Here is a 17,942-nt window from a genome sequence, read left to right on the forward strand (position 1 = left end):
GTAACAAAAAATGACAAAAAAATGACAAAATACCCAACAAAAAAATGATGAAAAAAAAATCTGAAGACGTGAGGAAAAAGATCCTCTCGGTTCAGGTGGGAGTTAAGAGGTTAAAGATTTGTTTCTATTTTCAAGTTGTTTTAGTATCGCCTCTTGCAATGTTTAAAGTGTTGAATTATGCTGTATGTGTGGAATAGATTCTCACAAAAAATTCTCACATTTAATCTGTCTCTTTTAACATTTGAGAAAGGCTGAACCACTACAGCCAGACAAAATCAAAAATCCATGGATATCAGAAAACGTTGTATCTTTGCCCAGTTTTCCAGCGATGGAGAAGCATCCAGCGAGTTGCTGTAGAGGAACAGACAGAGAGGGAGAAGGTTCAGAGCGTTTGCCTCGGGGCTGAGGCATTGATCCTTCAGAAGGTGTGTCAAAGGAGTGTTGGTGTTAATTCCATTTGAACGCTGAGCCGCAGATCTGAGTCCGAGTCATGCTGGGTTTACTTCACTGTCAAGCTCCACGCACTCCGAGACGAGGAAACATCTGACCAGGGAGCGACTGCTGGGAGCACACTTCATGTCTATGTTCATTTATTTGACAGGGACCATGCAATCAAACATCGCTACGAGGCAAGTTTGTAGCTGCTGCAATGCGTAAAATAGTGTGTAGATCATGCTCATTTTCGACTCCTCCCTGATTGGGCCGTCTAGTTTTCAAAATGATGTCAATGGATTTAGAAGCCTTAGTAACGTAAACTGGCCTGCGTACTTGCCTGATTTAGCCTGTGGGTTATCTCCAATCCCTGGTTTATAACGATCGTCCACAGACCTTACAGAATAACGTCCAAACCGAAAGCTTGAAACAGGAGACCAAAACTTTCCCAGTCGTTTGAATCAGTGTATTGACAATTTAGGCCAACATTTCAAAGATATTCTTTTCAAAACAGTGTAAAAGTAACTTTCGGGACGTCTTTTAGTCCAATTCTTCACCATGAACTGCATCTTCCCCCAGACAAAATGGATGTCAATGGATTTAGAAGCCTGATCTTGCTGAGGGGGACGTAAACTGGCCTGCGTACTTGCCTAATTTAGCCTGATAATCTCCTGTGGGTTATCTCCAATCCCTGGTTTATAATGATCGCCCACAGACCCTGAAAACCTACAGAATAATGTCCAAACCGAAAGCCGAATACTTGAAAGAGGAGACCAAAACTTTCCCAGTCGTCTGAATCAGTGTATTGACAATTTAAGCCAACATTTCAAAGATATTCGTTTCAAAACAGTGTTAAAGTAAGTTTCCAAAGTTGTGTGACAGGCAAAACATAAAGCTGTTTTCAATTGAGAACCACAATGGTGTATGTTTCATGCAGTGTCAATATATTATTTATTTTCTTCCTTCATATCTTAAAACCATCTTGACGACCCCTCCCCCCTCCCCCCCTTTGGAAACCACTGGATTAGTTCATAGTTCATATTTGGGATTGATTGGGGAGGAACCAGAACATGCAAACTCCACACAGAAAAGCCCCACCTGTCGAATTCCGGGACGTCCTTCTTCCTCCCGTGGTGCGAGATTGCTAACCACTCTGCCACTGTATACTCGTAACCCACCACCACCGAGTGAATGAGAAATGCGACAAAAAGCGCGATGAGAGTCTTGAAAAGGCTTTATAAAAGCGTTCTGATTATGTTTCAGCCCTCAACAGTTGGTCAGTGTGCGCGCCTCTGCAATGCACCACTTCAGCTGACTGTGCGACCCTGCAGATGGTGTGCCGCTTCTAACATGCAGAGCTCTCCTCGCCGAAACAGAGCGAGCTTTCGTTAAGCGCTGTAAGAATAATTCCATAAAAGAGAGAGACAGAGGAATGAGCTGGGTTCACACGAAATGCAGTAGTTCATCATTGACTTTAGAATTGACTTAAGAATCAAATGACAAAGGTTTTTGAACTGTCATATTCCACCTCTTAATCCAAGAAGCCTCATCAGTGACGATTAAGATTTGTGACCAACATTTCAACTACAGAGTAGTGACGACAACTCAATAACCTTTGTGAATTACAGGAGGACAAGCATTAGTGCCTTAAAACTGAAGGCCCTATACCTGACACGTGGAGGATAATTTGGGGTAGAAAATAAATCACTGTGTACCATCTGTTGTCTATGGTCAACCCATAGGCTCTACGGTCAATATGCAACAGAGAGGGGTGCGTTCATGGAACCAGGGAGCTCGTGTTTCCAAGATGTGACATCATTGTTGCAGCTGGTTTGTGTTCATCTGCTTTTTGTGTTAGAAAGTGGGGATTTCGATGCCAGTATAAAATATCACATACATTTTCTTTTCGCTCAAATCTGTGGATTTCCATGTCAGGTGAAGCTCGTTTTGAGTTTTCCAGTTGTTTTTCTGAGCTGAACAAGTGTTCATGTGCATTTCCCACTGAGGAGAACGTTTTCCCCAGTTCTGGAGGACCACATGAACGCGACATAGAGCACACGTTTTTCCTCGTCTTTGCAAAGACACGAAGGCTGGGATCAGGGGTGATTTCTTCTAATGCCCGATGGGCACGATTGACAAGCGTGTAAACCAATCAAGAGAAAAGCCGGATATGACGCAAACAGGTATGCAGCGTGTTTTGTAAACAAGGAAGCATGGTTTTATGATTTCATCAGGGGAGACGTGAACCTATACCACAGGTCTCCAAACTTTTTTAACCCGGGAGGTACTTTTATGCAACAAAAATGGCAGAGAGCTACTCATCCCTCAAACAAAACATGTAAATACGCCTTAGGTGGAGTTAACCTGCAGTCAAGATGATAATTTAAGTTTTCTTTTTTTACTTTTCTATATTATCACTATATTTACGTAAATGTTTGGAACATGTGTTCAACATGTTCACTCATTGACTGCCAGCCATTTTCAAATCAGAGAGCTCCCACTGCCAGAGGTTTTTCAGGATTTTTACTGTTTTTTCAAGACCCACAGAAAATATAGTTCTAGATCTCTGTCAACATCAAACCCACCAAAAGAAAGAGTAGACTCTTTTCTTTTATAAAAAAATTAATTCCATTCTTTAGTAATCGTCCGTAGAAAATAGGTGAAATCACCCAAAATACTGGTTTCTGACAAAAAGGCTGAGAAAACGAGCTTTTTATAATCAAGCAGAACAGTGACTTTGATGCTTTTTTGCTTTAGTGACGCCTCAAACATCTGAACAGTGGATCCATCTATAAAACAGAAGCACACTCTCTCGTGAGAGAGAAGCAAAAAAAGTGCTTCTCTCATGTGGCTGTGATGAAAGGCGCCGCCGGACACTGTCCGGATCCGGGCTCGGGGTTAGCATAGCAAAGCTATGTTTTTTTTAGATCTGCTTCCTTGATCCCACCGCTACTATGAACACCGCCACTAGCCAAAACCTGTTCAAGTGTAACTTGCCTGTATTTTTCCTTACGTTTCGCCATTCCCTCTGGATCTTCTCTTACTCTCGTTGCCATAGTCCTTCCCTCGTCTGAGATCACGTCAGATTGAAACAGGTAGCTGTGTTTACCACGTCTGAAGAGCACTGCTGCCACCTGCTGACTCAATATTTAAGCAAAGTGGCCTCCATCATCCGTTAATGGAAGTTCATACCTTCCGAGAGCTGGGCCCGTCCAAACTGAGCAATCAGAGGAGAAGGGCCTTGGTCAGGGAGGTGACCAAGAACCCGATGGTCACTCTGACGGCGTACAGATAGACAGCCATCTCTGCAGAACTCCACCATAAAGGCCTGATTGTTGGAGAGCTGCAGAGATGTAATCAAGCAAGTCATCTATTGGAACTGATGGTGAATTCTCCTCAAGAACTCATGTTAACTTTCTAATCACTGTCAAGCTAAATTCTCACACTTTCATACAGTGTGCTACATTCCGTGAAGAGAAATGTCTGCTCCTCTTTTCACACTTTTTAATCAGAATTCGGCTGCTCAGACAATCACAAGATGACGGTTGCTATTTCCTAGAGTTTTGTAGTAGAATAGTGGAGGTGAGGGCTGCTTTTTGCGTTTCAGATTTGGTTGTAAAAGTCTGAAATAAGGAAATGGAAAAGCAGAGGTTATTGTATTACTGCGCCTCATTCCGCTTTCGCCCGCTGGTTACTTTTGGGTTGGTAAAACCGTACACCTCTCCCTTTAACCATCACAGGGAATGTGAAGTCTTCCATTTCCAATCAGATTCATCTAGGCTAAGACACTTCCAGCTGCTCACAAATCCCATGCATTTTTCAGCGTCCCTCATGCGCAGCGAGCGATGTGTCCGGCGTGAGAGCTTGGAGAGGGCCCCTCAGCGCGCCCAGGGGCCCATACGTCCATCTGCCCACTCCGACTCACTGTCCCTGAGGAGCGGTGCCGGAAAGAGAGCGCATGGAGAGACTTGCGGACGCGGTGGTTTTAGTATGTAGGTTAGGGCGAGTACTGGAGCATTAACACGTGAGAGAAGACTGAGATATGACCTGCTGAATAGAGTTAGCACTTTGCCATCAGGCGCCACTGGGACGGGATCATTTGCAGAGGACTGTCCTGCCTCGAAACGTATCTTGATGAGTTAAAATGAGTCAGATTAAGAGTATAATGACCTGCAGGTGAATAGGGGCAAAACGTTAATCTAGAGATATCAATTTGAAACTTTTGCTGAGCATTACTGATATGAATATGAGGAAAAAATGTATTGCAAGTTTTCGATCGTTTTATGTTTTCATATAAAAAATACAGCATTTTGTGCATAAAAATGGCCAAAGTCGCCAATATTTTCAGCGACAAAATCTGAATAACGGATAGAGCCAGGTTTCAATCTGTGGTTTCATTTTGTTGATATATTATAAACAAAGATTGGCTCAGAGTGGAATTTCGATTTAGTTTTTGAAGCTATTTATAAGTGAAAGAATCTTGCCTAGTTTTTTGGGGAACAAAGCTCAATAAATCAAGCTGGCCATGAATTATTAAAAATCCCATTGGAAAAACCTTCAAAAATATTCTGAAGTCCAAGACTGTAAAGTTTGGAGTCTGTTGGAGCTACTGAACCAAAACCTAATTTGGAGAAAATCAGCTCTAAAGCTTCCTAAGCATATTTCTCCTGTTCGTTCGCGCGTATTGTGAATGAATACTCAGTCTTATACTTACCTCCTGGATATAAAGTCTAGGCGTAAATTTCAGCATCACCGACCTCCAGCAAATGATGGCGTCTGTGCGGGTCACACCTCCACCTCAGCCTATCAGTGCAGACCACCGCCCCTTTTGTCCTGCTACACCCTTCACCAGTCTCCTATACCACCACCAAGACATCCCTAACTCTAACACATCCATACAAACTATATTCCGTATGTCGATGTCTCCTGGCGGGGTCTGATCACCCAAATATTTATGTTAATAAATCTTTCTAATTGCTGCTTTTGTCTCTGAGTCCAGGTTGAAATATCTCCGGCTCGCTAGTGACAAAGCGTCATAAAATAAGCGCCGAACACAGGGAGAGCTAGTGCCACACAATGTGTCGCTAAATCAACGCTGGGGGGCCTAATATCCATATAGCATGCTACAATATTTTTAGGGCGGCCAACTTTGGTCGTTTAGTCGACTAATTGGTCGATGACGTGGTCGACCAAGATTTTCATTGGTTGACTAAATGTACGCAGCAATTAAGACGCTCCCAATTTACAAAACACCAGAGGCCTATCCTTTACCATGGGCTAATATTTCATTATAAAAACACATATATCAAAGTTTTACAGACAGAGTGACGTTTGAATTATTTGTGTGAAATGCTTTTGCTAAAAAAAAAACGTCGAGGCCTCTCCTGCGTGCGCATACGCAGCTGAGATCAGGGGCTTTGTGTGAGATTATATAAACCAGACTTTTAAACCTAAAATACCTTGGGTCTAGTGAAATAGCCTGTCCCTTGTCAGCGGCTCTACTAAAGCTCACGGGAGAACGAAACGAAAGTGAAAGTGTACCGTCAGGCGCAGCTCATGGACCCGCGGTGTCTTTCTCCGAGATAAATAAGACGAGGAGCTCCGCGTAACGTGAACAGATCCATCCCTACACCGTGCAGCGCAAAAGTCGAAGAAACGAAGTGGACGGAGAGGACACGGAACCACGAGGGGGGAGCACTTCACAATAAAGCACATTACGGCGAAATTTGAGAACAGGGACGATGATGGATATACCGCTTTATTTGGATCATATGGATGTGTGGACAGCACATGTACAGCAGCAGGAGCGAGTGAGGCAGGAGCTGGAGTCTGAGATTAAAGGCAAAGGTGAGATTAATGTGACTTTTTTACACATAAATGCACCGTGTACGTTGCTTCTATGTATAGAATAGTAGTTACAGCATGAGCTCCCAAAGTTTTATGTCTTATGAGTGCAGTTTGGGATAGAATTCTAGGAGTTTGGGTCAGAAAAGTTGTTGTTTTGTCAGCGCCATGCCACGCCCCCTGTTAGTCGACTAATCGTTGATCAGAGCATGTTTTCAGCCCAAAATGTCTCAATCTTTAGTGATGTTGCGATATATTGTGGCTTCTTGTGACACATATATTGCATCACCTACTCTCACGATGCAATATTTTTTTGCGATATATTGTGCAGCCTTGAATATTTTCCTCCAGAATGAGAACCAAATATTAGAACAAAAAATCGGCTTAAACTGCGCAAACTCGGTCCTTCTCCATACCTACTCTGCCTGTCCTCGCGTTTTGTTTCCTCCACAGTCGACTCTCACTTGGCTCAAGCGCAGTTAGGAGCTTTCGCAAAAGATTAACCCATTGCCCTTGAACGCCTCTCGACGTCTGTATAAGCACCACTTTTATCCTCGGCTCGATTAAGCCATCTCTCCCAACAGCCGGGCGGTGGGATCTCACGAGCTCACGGGCCTAAATGAAAACAATCACCGGGGCCTGACCTCCCATCTGCCCCTCCCCCCTGCGGCGCCGACCCCCGCTTTGCATCTCCTAGTTATCGATGACCTCTCTCTATACAAGCGCGTTCTCCATTTATATCAGCAAAGCCTGTTGAGTGGGAGCGCTCGGAGGCACAACAACAAGCAGTCACCCTGGAAAAGCAAAGAAGAAATCCACCAGCGGACATGAAAGTGAACACGCCGGGGTAATGTGGAGGCGAGCGGAGCGCGTACAGTATGCATCATCCATATGTGTCGTCTTTAATTATGGATTTCTATAATGTTTACGCTGGTTCTAGGTGTTATTTTTATCCGCTGTTCCCTGTGAGTGTTTTCGAAGACACGGCCAAGTGCACAGTGGGAATACTGCAGCCTGCTAATGCTGTGATTAGGGGGACACGCCGCAGGCAGAACGCCATCAAAATGCTATTGTGTTACCCGACAAAGTGCAACTAACAATAGTACAGTAATATCAATCTGGAAGGAAGAGGGAGAGCTTTTAGCGCAGCGTTTGTGTTAGATTTGAGTCAAATATTTAGGGTCACATATACTGTATGTCTGTGAGGGTGTTTTCTCACTGGCTCTGGTTGTGTTGACCTACCGGGCTGCTGAAAAGGCCCTGAATTAGCTAACTGCTGCCTAGTGACTAATGACTCTTTTTTTCCAACAACCAATCAGAACTCTCGCTCAGCTCACAATGACTTTGCAGAAACTCAGTGGTTTAGTGAAATCCTGTTCTGGACCCAATTGTGTGCCTTTCTTGGTGTGTGTGTGTGCTTATATAACGTGAGTACCAGTACCTCACTGTTGACAGTGAGGTACTGGTACTCACAGTAGCGCAGCGGTTAGTGCTCTGGCTTCACAGCTAGAAGGTCCGGGTTATGCAACTCATTGTTTCAATACATTTTAAAGCTTGTAATTAACTGAAAATGGTCATTTGTTGAATTTGTAGCATTAGGAGGTCATATTTACTGAAATCAAAAGCTATTTCAATCAAAAAACAGGTCACGTTATATTTTAACATAGGAGCCCTTGTGTGATAGCATCTTCAAAATTCTTCAGTCCATTAAACTTGTGAGTTTCTGCTTTGATTTCTTTGCAGGATGTTAGAATAGCCTCCCAGAGCTGCTGTTTGGATGAAAACTGCCTCCCACCCTCATAGAAGTTTTTTTTTGTTGAGGCTCCAAAGGTTCTCAATAGGGTTGAGATCAGGGGAGGAGGGGGTCCACATCAATGCCGATAGCAGCCAGTGATGCAGAGGTATTCTTTACAGCAGGACATGGTGCGTTGTCATGCATGAGGATGATCTTGTTAGGGAAAGTATGGCTCTTCTTTTTGTAGAGGTCATTTTCATACCTTCAGGGATCCTAAAGGGGCCGACCAGCTCTCTCCCCATGATTCTGGCCCAAAACATGACTCCGCCCCCTCCTTACTGACGTCACAGCCTTGTTGGGACATTGTGGCCATTCACCAACCATCCACTACTCCATTGATTTGACCATCCAGGGCTACACGGCCTCATCAGTGAACAAGACTGAAAATGAGTCCTCATGTATTTCTGAGCCACTGCAGCCGTTTCTGTTCATCAGCTTCAATTAACTGTTTAGGGGAGGCCCGGATAGAAGGTTTATGCACAACTGCAGCCTCTGGAGGGTCCTACACCTCGATGTTCGGGAGACTCCAGAGGCACCAGCAGCTTCAAATACATGTCTGTTGCTTTGTAGCAGCTGTTCTCTTAATCTGATGTGTTTGTCTGGCAGAAACCGTCCTCATTGTGCCTTTATCTGCACAAACCCGAGTGTGCTCTGAATCAGCCACAAATCTCTTATGAGTATGATGATTACACTTAATCTTTCATGAAATATCAAGGTTTTCATACCTAGACCAAGGCATTCAACTATTTCACGCTTTCCATCAGCAGAGAGATCCTTTTTCTTTCCCATATTGCTTGAAAACGATGATCTGCTTAATAATGTGGAACATCCTTTTTCAGTAGTTTTTCCCTTAACTGGGCTTAACCTGACAACTAATCATCCCAGGTCTCTGAGATTAATGTCAGTGATTCAAAGAGCCCCGAGACACAATACCATCCATGAGTTTCATAAAAAATGTTTTAACCTTTTTGACACAAAAATACAATTTGCATAATAATTTGGAACACGGGGTATAGTTGGTGAGGATTATAGATCTTTGAAATGAATGAAACTGATTGGGGATTTAGGATCAACAGAAGAGACGAGGAGGAGAGTTTATTCTTCAGACGTAACGGGAGGACTAAAGCAGAAAAACCTGTCAGTGACTTTTACTGTCAGTCCAAAAACACAGACTCCGGGCTTGTATGGACGATACACTGGATTGATCAAATATCTTTGCGTCTGATCCTCAGCTTGACTTCGTGTGGACAGGGTCTAAGATACGAATGTTAACGGTTTCCTGATTCTTTGTTTGTGCTTTGGTGACAGTGGAATAGTTTTACCAGCCTACATTTCTCTGACACTTGAGGCAAATCTGGTCTCTTTCCTCTCTCCCTCTCCCTGACATTATTTCAATATACGTGTGGGTTTGAGTGTGTGGTACCTGTTTGTCCAGCGATCATGTCATGATAATATCCCCTTTTAAACATGTTGTAATCCAGTGCTTTGTTAAATTCTCCCATGTTCATGTTTTCACATATTTATTGAGGCGTATGATTCCCCTGATCCGAATGCCTGGGCTCGGGAAAGGCATTTCAAACCATAGCTGCTGATCGTCATGAACACCTCCTCTTTTCAGATGGTGTCTTAGTTTCACTTGTGTCCCTAGTGTTTTTTACACGGGCTGTCGACCAGAGAGCAGCGCTTTTGGGTCCGTGTGAACTAAACTGCTGCACTTTGGGCCGGTCTAAACACTGGGGCGGGTGTGAAGGCGGCCAACCTCGAGCCCAACTAGTGTAGCCTTCATTCCATGCTTTTTTGACGTTCAGTAAGCAGTGTTGGGAAGATTACTTTAAATTAGTCATAGTTATCAGTTACTACTCCGCAAAAGTAGCTCATTACTGGATAACGTAATTACTGAGTTACAAAAAAACTGCAAGAAAAAGCGCTCATCGCGTTGGAGCAAACAAAAGTCTTTTAGGCACAGAATCACTAAAGCTTCAGAGCCAGCGTTTTCTTTCAGTCTCTGACCAGGAGACACTGACACAAACGGCAAACTCAGAAGGCAACAGCTACAGCTAGCCAACACAGTAGCACTGCAGTAAAACAACTGATCTGACATCCAGTTTTAGACCACAGACCGCAAAGCACCTCCTCTGATTGGTCCATTGTGCTTTCAATCAACCAATCAGCGTCACTCTTGCTCTTTCTCACTTCCTGAAACAAGCCGCTCCATGGAAAACCAGATGAGAGCAGGGACATAGTTTTTCTGCGAGCCTTAAAGGAATAGGCCACCGTTTTTGTATACTGAGATATGTTCTTGCCTAACCTTAGACGAGTTAATATATCCCCGTCTGGTCTTTGTCCGTGCACTCTGTCACGCACACGGAGCACATACGCAGCCTCTCCCACATGTCATATAGCTCCAAAAAAGCTCACGATAGAAGTTACCAAGCTCTTCCACGTGTTCCCTATTTAAATAAAGCTACGTGAAGTGTTTTCATGCAAAGTATATTTACACAGAAATGTAACATGTCGATTTTATAAGCAGATAAAAAGGGGTACTATATTGTGATGCGTAACGATACAGGAGCACATCGTCCGCGCAGTAACTCCTAAAGACTTCCCCCGCTCACTTCCGTCAATAGAAGCTGCGTGACTTGTAGAGAGCTAGCAGAGAACAGTTGAAGAAGCGTCGATAACTTGTGAACAACGCCTTTTACGTGCATCGTGCCGGGCTGTGATAATAAGCAGAAAGTATATAGTGTAGTAATGTTTCACAGATTTCCAACTCACCCCGGACGACGACACAGGACTCAGGACCTCTACCATGAGGTTGGAATGCACGAGCACTTTCCGAAAATATATTTTCTGCTTGTTGTAAAAGGCTCTGTACAAGTCACGCAGCTTCTATTGACGGAAGTGAGCGGGGAAGTCTTTAGGAGTTACTGCGCGGACGCTGTGCTCCTGTATCATTACGCCTCACAATATAGTACCCCTTTTTATGTGCTTATAAAATCGACATGTTTACATTTCTCTGTAAATATACTTTGCATGAAAACACTTCACATAACTTTATTTCAATAGGGAACACGTGGAAGAGCTTGGTAGCTTCTATCATGAGCTTTTTTGGAGCTATATGACATGTGGGAGAGGCTGCGTATGTGCTCCGTTTGCGTGACAGAGCGCATGGACAAAGACCAAACGGGTATATATTAACTTGGCTAAGGTTAGGTAAGAATATATCTTGGTATGTAAAAACGGTGGCCTATTCCTTTAATAAATAATGACCTCCGTTACTGAGACAGAAACGGGATCGCCGTTCTCACGGAGGAAACAGTCATTAATTAGATTACTCATTACTGGGAAATCTCACAGAGTTACAAACACAGTCATTTATAAACGCTGTCATTCCCAACACTGGTAGTAAGGACTTAATAATCATAATGATAATCAAACTTGTATGGTGTTTGCTTATATCTTAATGACCACGCGCTGGAGGATTGGACTATTCTGACGAGGCAACACTGGTCATGGGAATAAGTTTGGCGAACAGCTGATCGGTTTATCGGTTTATTTGGTTGAGACAGTGCATGTTGATGAACACACCACACCGTAGCCATGGTCCCACAGTCGCACAGGCCTTTGGAGCGAGGGCATGTGACTGCGGACTAAACTAACCTTGAAGTAAATACAGCTGAAACTAGAGCGGCCTCGGGTCGGCCACTAAGAGCCCCCAGACCATCCCAACGCCAAAGAGGTGCAGTACATCGCCCTCATGGGAACTGCTCAAGAAGAGTATTTGGTTGAAGCCCTTTGTCTCTGGTAAAGGCACGGTTTATAGGCCGAGACTCTCCGAGCATTAGCTTATTTTCCAAGGCTCCATTGTCGATTGACGATTCTTACTCTCTTATTTTGGAAAAGTGTTTGGTCAGACGTGTCCGGATTCTCCGTACACCAGCTGCACTCGTAACAAACATTTTAACAGGCATTTTACAGCCTCATAACCCCACAGAGGAGAGGTGTTCTGGGGATCGGGCTCACTGCGTCCTCCCCCTGAGGGACATCATGCTCCGGAGAAGAGAAGAGAGAGCCTGACCCCACTCCCCTGAGGCTCTGTTTAAATGTCAGTCGTAAGTCACTAAAACTGCCGGGGACAGGCACGGCATATTAATATCTCCAAACAACAGATATGGACAGGACAGGTTTCTTCAATGTGTGTTGTGGAAGAGGGGACACTAACCCTAACCCAAAAGGGATTTTCTCTCTGGGTTGTCAGGTGAACATAGACACCTTTGGACTCAATCAAACTGCATCAAAGGAACCCCTCTTTTTTTATATTCAATGTTTTAGTTATTTTGAATACACTTTATTGTCACGTGTATTCTTGCAGAGTGAGGTTCGAACCCAAACACCTTTCTGAGTGACAGTGCAGGATTTTAGAGGCACTTGTGGTGAACAGGTCTGGGCTCATTCTACACATTAGGACATTACTGGAACATGTTGGGGGAGGAAAATACAGTACTTCATTTTAGCATTTCTAAACTCCGCATAGTCCCTTTAAGTTCAGTTGTGAGCCAAGGCGGGTTTCTGAATACTCTAGGCAATATAGTGTGCCATGCAATGTCAACTTCTTTGAACTTTTAATCATGTCATGATGTCGCTCCCTCATTAAAAACATCCCTGGAGTACAATTATTTTTGCACCATTCACTGCAAAAACCCCATTAACATTTGCATTAGTTTAACCGACTCAAATTCAGATTATTGATCTAAATGTTAAGACTTTGTCGTGTATTTACCTTGATTGTTTGATTGTTCCGAGATGTTTGCCACTTGTTTCAGTTCATTGCTTCTTATTTCAAATGAAAGTATTCATCAGTGGAGCAACATTTGCCCTGAGCTGTTCAGAAGGAGACAGACTGAAAAAGGATTACTCAAACATGCGTAAATGAAACCAAACACAGCTTTGGACATGTTCTTCAGGAGGCTGTAATATCGTAACATTTTACTGCCGATGGTAATTTCAGATCATGAGTTGGCGAGGCCTCGTCAAGGTTGAAGCTCGACGAGGCCTTGCTGCAATATGAATGGCTGAAGGTTGGTGCGGATATTTGAACAAAACCAACAAATTGCATATATTGAGTTTTTTTCTAAAACATTCTTCTGGTCAGGGTTTTATAATCTTGGCACTTTTCATGGTGCATCAATGCTTTTATTTAGCTTTTTGCCGGTTTTGGGTAATCATTTCAAACACATCGTGATCATTTTATTACATTTTGTTACTTTGAAAATAACAGTGTAAAACGGCGTACACAAATTCTCCCTGAGCTGTTCTTCCAGGTTTAACAAATACAACACTCATGCTCAGGTGGAAGATTCAAAGATCACTCAAAGATGCGCGAGCTTATATATGGCTCACTGGACCTGGCTGATTGAGTTTACTACGATCTCGAGCATCATGTTTGTGAGGGCAAAGTCATCCAGGAATCAAAAGTTTAAAGTTTCCTTCTCTTATTTTTCCTGCATTTCTGTGAAAGTGACCCTGAAAGTTGTGAAATGTGCCGATAAACTCTGTGAAGAATTGGAAAGCTACAAAAAAATATGTTAGGGAAGTTAGGCATGAGCTTGGAGAACAACAACTCTTTCATTGTTTGTTGTAAAAATCAGGTGTAGGACCTTTCATTATCAATGCAGTGTAAAATATTTGCAGCCGCTCTGCAAAAATGCAGCCAATCCTCAGCTCATTAAAAACATTGCCTTGAAGGCGATTTACAGATAAAACAGTGACAGTGACCATTGATATTTAACATAAGATACAATGATGTGAACCTGATAATAAACTAGATGGTCCTGCCTCGTCCTATAAGTTTATCATTAGGCTCTGTGCTTATGATGATGAGTTTAAATAGCCTGTTGATGAATAATGCCGATGTAGGCTATACACTGTTATGGCATTTTAGTATTAGTATTTAGTTAGTTAAGTTGGTGACCACACTGGCGTCCTGTCTTGGGTCCCCTGCTGGGCCTTTGACTAAACCAGGTAGAGAGACCGGCCTTTCCTGGACCCCAGACGAGGCCCTCGCACCTTTAGACAAAGGTCCCAAATGGCCCATCTCCCCAACAGCAAAAGATCTCCTTCTGCCTCCAAACGCCACCATGATTTCATTCCCATGCAAAGTGCCTTTTAGTGGCTGCATTAACATCTCCAACTGTATTACCATTTCTCTGTGTTTCTGGGCTTCCCTTTGTTGTGTATGACCCCTGTCCTGCTGCTCTATCTGTGGTGCTCAACTTATAAAAGAGGATGCCAAAGCTGAGCAGGCCAGAGCTTAAACATGACTCCGCGTTATGGGTAACTTCTCCGCGATGCATTGTGTAATAAACTTCACATCTTGACTAGACAAACTTCTCTTAAGCTTTATTAAGCAAGAAAATCCACAACAACACTTAAAACATGCATCTGGTTTGTTCATTGTCATTGTTTTGTCCATATCAAAAATAGCCTGAATAATAATAATCCATGGGCTGTTCATGTTCCTGAAGGCACAGAGCCCAAACACCTCTCCTCCCCACGCTCCCCTCCTCAGCTCTCACTGCTCTGGCCCTGGTATACGCCCAGCCCCGACTTACTCTGAGAAATAGAGCTCATTTTAAGCTCATTTTATAGCGCGACAAACAATCAATGTTTTTTGTATAGCCCAACAGGAGTTGTCACACAGGGCTGCACCGAACATTAAGGCAATAAAACAGAGCAGTAAATAAGACAATGTAAAGTTCAGGTGAATGAGGTATCCAGGCAAACATAAAGTCCAAATCAGCGTCGGCAGCAGGTGGTGACGAGCGCGTGTGTGTCCTCTGTCCTTAGACTCTCCAGCAGAGCAAGGAAACACTCAAAAACCCAAGGGGGAAAAAGGAGAAACCTTGGGGAGAACCACAGAAGGAGAGATCCACTCCCATGGACGGACAGGCTGTAAACCAGGGCCGATGGGAGTCCCTCAGCAGACGGGCCAAGATCACAGACTGTCCAGTCCTTGTTGTCCAGTTCCAGCATGCAGGGTTGCTTCATTCAGCCGGTTTCCTCCGTTCGAGACAGGCACTCGCAAGGGGGAGTGGGACAGGAGACACCATGTGAATAGTAATGAACAGACTACAGATAATAGAAATATTCTATCATAATAAGACAAAGTCTGCAATAAGAAGAAGAGGATAGCACTCACTCACCTAAGGCAGCTTTACTTCAGGCTGTGGGTCAGAACTTTGCCTAACTGACCTGATCATAAGCTCATTCTCAGAGGTACGTTTGAGCCTAGTCTTAAATGTAGGGACTGTGTCTGCTTCTTTAACGTGGGCTTTATTCCATGAAACCGGAGCTTGGAGCTAAAGACTGCCTCCTACAGTGATTTTGGAGACTCGAGGAATCCAATGGCCGCTGGCTGCCCTGCTTTTTGACCACAAACGTGGGGGCCGCCATTGCTCCGCCGTTGCTGCAGTACCTCCATATCGCCGCTAGGTCCCCATTGAAAAGCATTGGACTTTAGACACGTTAAAAACTACTTTAAAGCCTGGTTTCAATTGTTTCAACGCTAGACTAGGCTAGATCTTCCTCCTGAGATAACGCTGGGTTAATAACAATATATGAAACCAGGCTGGTTTTCGTAATATGATTTTTTGAAATCTCGTATTTAACGAGGCTCGGACTGTTAGCATTGGAGCAGCGCGAGCTACACGTCACGCAAGGGCCGAGTCTACGGTGAAAATCCCGCCCGTATGTCCTTTTTAGGAACATGCTTCGTCAGAGCTGGGGAGGGGGAGCCTGTAAATCCGCCATGAATTGCCCCACGGCCGTGGTCATTCTGGTAAACGGGGAGGAGTGAGCATAAGACGTCCATTATTTTCTACAGTCTATGGAGGAATCACTAGTAGCCTGAGTTTTGAGAGCGGAGAGCTCTGGTTGGCTGATTTGGAACGATAGCATCTTGGAGATAGAGCGGAGCCAAACCCTTTATGGATTTAAATGTGAGGAGCAGGATTTTAAATTTGATTCTAAACTCAACAGGAAGCCAGTGGAGAGACTTTAGCACAGGTGTGATGTGTTCTCTTCTCTTTGTCCGCGTTAACAATCTTGCAGCTGCATTTTGAACTAACTGAAAACTTTTCAGGGAACTTTTAGGACACGCTGTTAGCAGGCAGTTGCAGTACTACTCCTAGGTAGGATGTTTCGTATTTTAGCAATGTTGCCCAGGTGAAAGAACGCTATTATACAGGCCTGGTTTATATGTGTTTTTAAAAGAGAGGTCTTAGTCAAACAGAACTCCAAGGTTTTTTACTGTAGAGCTCGTCGATTATTCTCCATTATCCAGGGAGATGATCTGCTGAGATAAAGACTTTCTCAGTTTTTGAGGACCTAATATAATAACCTTGGTTTTGTCCGGGTTAAGAAGGAGGTAATTTATATCCAGGTCTTAATGGCTTTTACGCAGGAGCTAAGCCTATCCAATATATCCGTCTGACCTGGTTTCATTGAAAAGTACAGCTGTGTGTCGTCCGCGTAACAGTGAAAATGTATATTGTGATTTCGGATGATACTACCTAATAGAAGCATGTACAATATAAATAAAATTGGCCCGAGCACTGAACCTTGTGGCACCCCATAGCACACTTTGGAACACGGTGAAGACTGTTGGTTTACATTAACGAATTGTTGCCTGTCAGATAAGTAAGATTTCCCCCGATGCCGACGTCACATTCTAGCCTCTGCAGGAGAATATTGTGGTCGATTGTGTCAAAGGCTGCGCTGAGGTCTAACAGAACCATTGAAGCTAGTCCGCCGTCAGCTACTAGTAACAAGCCATTGGTAACTTTGACTAAGGCGGTCTCTGTGCTATGATAAGTTCTGCACCCTGACCTTTTCAAATAAACTATGAAAGGCAGATTAGATATGGGCCTGTACCACATGGGCTCTATCTGTGCACGTCCCTGGGAATGTGTTTGAATGTGTCTGATCTTTTAGTGCTTAAGTGGCTGGATGGGATTTAGGCTGGACGATATGGCAAAAACCCCACATTTTTAAAATTCTATTTAGCTGATTCATATCCGACATACAGTATCTTTTATACAAACCTCAGCTCAAATAATGACAAATGCAAACACACAAAGGTCTTCCATTGTCTCATACAAACTCCAAAACTGGAGCTGTTTCTGCTGTAAACCTGAGGATTATTGAGATTGACGCAAATAGGGATCAGTGTCTGACCGATTTGGATTTTTGGGGTCTGACACCATACCACTATTTTCTTTTTAATCTCTCAAATAGCCTATTGTGAAACATTTATAATTATAGTAAAGGTTTCAATCATGGAAATATATAGAAATAAAATAGAGGTCCACCCATATGCACCAACGATACTTTTGGCCATATTTTGATACAATATCTTGTCTATACTCCTGTGTGTGATGCTTCTAAATGTGTTGAACTGTGACAGCAGATGGCAGAGTGCGCTGTATATTCATGTCTAGTAAGTACTTTACAGGGAGCTTGTTTGAAAGAAAAAAATATGTAGATTCCAAAACATAAAAGGCCAGGTCTCGGTCTCTTGTGGTTCTGAAATTATACCCAAAAGTCTACAACATAAATTCTGAAAACAAACTTGGGACTGATTTTCACTGCGATGTTTCTCTGCTCCCCTGAGGCTTAGGAAGTTGTGACTGAACCCTCTGACTGAACTCTTTCCGCTGCAAAAAACGGGAAGTCTATCACTTTCGATTCTGGAGATATCTGCCTTTTTATCAGTCAATAGCCGATATTGAAACTATCCAAATATTGGAGCTGATATATCGGCCACCGATATAGCGATGTTGCTGAATTGCCCAGCCCTACTTCACATCACTGT

General features: G+C 43.5%; 1 protein-coding gene across 1 annotated transcript in view; it reads left to right on the top strand.

Moving 5' to 3' along the window:
- Positions 1-17,942, top strand: part of LOC306960263 (noelin-2-like) — a 132,326-nt gene that overhangs the window by 42,739 nt on the left and 71,645 nt on the right. The window lies entirely within an intron of this gene.

The sequence above is a fragment of the Gobius niger genome, assembly GCF_951799975.1.
Source record: "Gobius niger genome assembly, chromosome: 3".
Lineage (NCBI taxonomy): Eukaryota > Metazoa > Chordata > Actinopteri > Gobiiformes > Gobiidae > Gobius > Gobius niger.